This window comes from Plectropomus leopardus, unplaced genomic scaffold (genome assembly GCF_008729295.1).
Source record: "Plectropomus leopardus isolate mb unplaced genomic scaffold, YSFRI_Pleo_2.0 unplaced_scaffold10952, whole genome shotgun sequence".
NCBI classification, from domain to species: domain Eukaryota; kingdom Metazoa; phylum Chordata; class Actinopteri; order Perciformes; family Serranidae; genus Plectropomus; species Plectropomus leopardus.
Genome location: NW_024611565.1, coordinates 1 through 3,670, shown reverse-complemented (window position 1 = coordinate 3,670; position 3,670 = coordinate 1). Strand labels below are relative to the sequence as shown.

Sequence of the window (3,670 nt, the reverse complement as noted above, 5' to 3'; positions counted from 1 at the left end):
CAGTGGTCTGTGCGTTGCCAGCGGCTGTTTTGAGTAGAAAATGTTGGATCAGTTTTAGTCATTTAGTCCCAGATTTAAAACTTTAAAACTTGGGAGTGTAAGTTTCTCTCACCAACAAAAAGAAGGAGTACGACACAAATCTGAGCAATCATGGTGATGCAGCTGTAGTTTCTTTTCTCTGCTCTCTGAAAAATAAAATTAAATGTACATTTCATCAAAAAAACTAGTTACTGTAAAACTTCAAATAAAAACCCAGCCCCAATTAAACCCCCAACCCATTTTACTGTGGCAACACATTCTGATAAATAAAGGCCTGTCTCAGTTAGAGGCTCACTCTGGTTAGCATGCAGGTCATTTTTATTGAAGTTCTTTGAATGTATAAAAACAGGTTGTTGGCGACCTGCTGGAGATAATGATGTCTAGCTGCTTTGATCACATTATGTTTGTATATTCAAACTTTTGTCAGTATGGACATGCTACACACAGTTAGCTTAGTAAGATTCTCTACAATTCAATAATTCAGTTAACTTTACTAAAACCATGAGCGCCAAAGAAAGACAGTATTAGCATAGTACACACAAAAGATGCAAAAAAAAAGAGGTGAGTAGATGTAGATGGCTCTTTTTCAAAAAGCTAAGGAAAAATGTCTGTGAATTATATTTATAATAATATACATAAAATTAATTTTCAGAATTTTTCTGATTTTTTCCGGTCATCTCTCGCTTCTATTTTTTGTTTCATTGTCTCCTTAGAATTTTTTAAATTTGATTTGGCAAACTTTCAGGTAATTTTCTTTCACCTTACAGATTTTAATTTTTTTTTTTTTTTTTGCTAACTTCTGGGTCATCTCTTCTTTTGTTGCTCATAACTTTCCTCCCATGTTTTTGAATAAAATAGAGCCCCGATCGCAAAAGGCTGAATAAACTGAGTGAAAGGAATTAAACCATACAGACACCTGTCCCAGAAATAAGCTTGTTGTGTTCAGTGATTCATGCAAATAACAGACCGGGCTACTAATTTACGGTACTTCCATTTCAAGCAAAAGTCTCAAACTGCTTGCTGTTATTTTCAGTGCATCAGTCTTTTGTTAATCTGACAAAAGAAAATAACTACTCAAAGCAGCTGCCTCCCTTAGTAAAACAAACACAATAAATGCTCCGCCTCCGGCTGCTGGTGGGGAGAGATTTCCAGCTGCAACATCATAAAGACTGATGTCGTTTCTTTGAGTCTTTGTGTGTCATGATGGAAAAATGTCGTCACGGTGGCACCTTTTGTGACAAGAACAACCACAGAAGCTGTTTTCAGGACTTTTGCCAGGTTTTTCGTATGTCTGCTTTTTAACGTTACAACTCTGAAGGTGTGGTTGAGATGAAAAAGAAGCCCGTGTTCAGAGATGGGTGTGGTTAGAGACAGTCTATGGAGCCCCTGCTCGCTTTACGCCCCTGGCTCACATTCATTTTTAGTGGCGGTTGTTGTATCGCTGCCATGTGAGCTTAATACAAGACCACCTAGAGTTCATTATTCATATTCCTTTTTGGCTGAATACCTAGTTAAATTATGACTAAACATTCAAAGTAAACAAGTCGGTAAATTAAACACTTAAATGACAAAGTGTGGTCCTGACTTATGTTTTACAGTATTAAACATGTTGTTTTTATTTTATTTATTTAAATAAAAGTAAAGATTCTCTACCTGCGTGTCTACACTTTACAAATTACCTTTTTTTTTTCTTCTTTCCCCATTCCTTCATTTTATTTTTCAATTTAAGTTTGTTATGTAAAAGTTATATTTTAAAGTAATAATAGTATTAGGATCAACTTTATGTCTTTAGTATAGTGCAGCTTAAAATACTTCACATCAAATTGTATGAATTTGTTTTTTAAAACATTAAGCTAATAAAATAATAAAAGTTTAGCACCAAATAATGTGATAAAAGAAGGTAAAATATTAAAATATTGTGGAGAATGTTGAAAGAAATGAATAGTTTTAACTTTAAAAAGTTAGTGTTCAGGCTGCCTTAAAATTTTAAGAAGACTAGATTATAGAAAATAAACTTAATTGGACACACTTTAAACATATAAAATAAACAAACAAATTGAGAAATCCTGCTGTAAATATTTTCAAAATAGAAAAACAAACTTACATTTTACTAAAATATTCACATAACTAATCACAATTCTAACATTTCAAAATTCTTACCACTGTGCAAAAAAAAAAAACAACTAAAAAACAAGAGAACAGTTGGTTTATATTGAAGTAATATAATAATGATGTAGAAGTACTTACAGGTTTCTGTTCTCAGCTTGAATGTTTTCCACTGCAGAGTGAAGTTCTGATGTTCTCTGAGGTCAGTACTTCTTTTATACAGAACGTGTACAAGATGACATCAGTCTGAGGACAAAGCCAATGAAACATATGCAGGTATGAGTAATTGTACCTCTCGTCATGGTTTGAGGTGTGAGCGGCAACCTTTTTATTACTCGGATACAATCAACGTAACTACTAAATTTATCATTACTGCTCTACATGTCATACATGAACGGTGGCATTTTTCTGACATGACATTTTACATTTTAGCTGAGTGACTGTGACTTAATGTTTCTGGGCTTTAATCATTTTGCATTGTTCCCACTGTGCATTGTCTGGGCCATTGTGATATTTCTGATCTGTTTCCTTCATGTAATCTGCACTTCATGTTCCAGTCAGAGGTAAAGTGGAAAGTATGTGGAAGTAGAAACTGTGTGCCAGTTTCATCTTCCCTTTACCAAAGAAAAAAAGAAGGTCCAATAACTTCTTTAACATCTGTGCTCTTACAATACTGGAATTTAAAATTTTGATATATTCAAAAATACAGATATTCAATACAATTTCTATACCATAAAGAAAAATGTACACTATAAGCATTAATTTAAAAAAAAAATTAAAAAAAAACATATATATATATCCAACAAGGCTATGACCACTTTTTGTTTCTAGGTTAGAGGCAGAAAACAGCAGAATGAATGTAAACATTAAGATAACTTGTGCTCTAAATAAAAATACAGAAAGTAAAATAACTAAAACAAAAAAATTGATAAAAGACAAAAGGTTAATCTTGACTTTATTTTAGTTTCAGTTATTATCAGACAGCTTGACTCACCAGCATCTGAATCAGAATATTACTCCTCCCTTCACAGACATTTGGACAAATTACAAACACCTCCAGGAGGATTCAGTGTGATTCTGACCAACAGTACAAAAACACACCATCACACATCAAACAGTACAATAAATTACAATATCAGCTTATTCACAGCAAATTGTCATAAAAATCCTTCATTTTTCTTCACCTCATTGACAGGATAAGAACTGATCTTATGTAACACCTTTAACAATGTGAGTGAAGTGCATGAGTCATAACAGCCACAGCAACCGACATGAGACTGATTTTGTTGATAAGGGAGGAGGAGGCGGCAGTGGTTGCAGCTATGGTATTTGTTGCGTCAGCAGTTGTTCCTGCAGCTGTGGTTGTTGCAACAGCTGTTGGAGCAGCAGTGGTTGGTGCAGCGGTGATTGGTGCAACTGTGGTTGGTGCAGCTGTGGTTGGTGCAATCGTGGTGGTTGCAGCGGTGGTTGGTGCTGCAGTGGTTGGTGCAGCTGTGGTTGGTGCAACCGTGGTGGGTGCAGCGGT

The 3,670-nt window shown here is 34.7% G+C and overlaps 1 long non-coding RNA gene across 1 annotated transcript; it reads right to left on the bottom strand.

Annotated features, from left to right (window-relative positions):
- On the bottom strand, positions 1-2,391 carry LOC121963355. The gene is made up of 3 exons (XR_006107237.1): positions 2,287-2,391; positions 113-185; positions 1-24 (listed from the first exon to the last, which is right to left on the bottom strand). It is a non-coding gene; the product is annotated as an uncharacterized LOC121963355 (long non-coding RNA).
- Between the last annotated feature and the right edge of the window lie 1,279 nt (positions 2,392-3,670).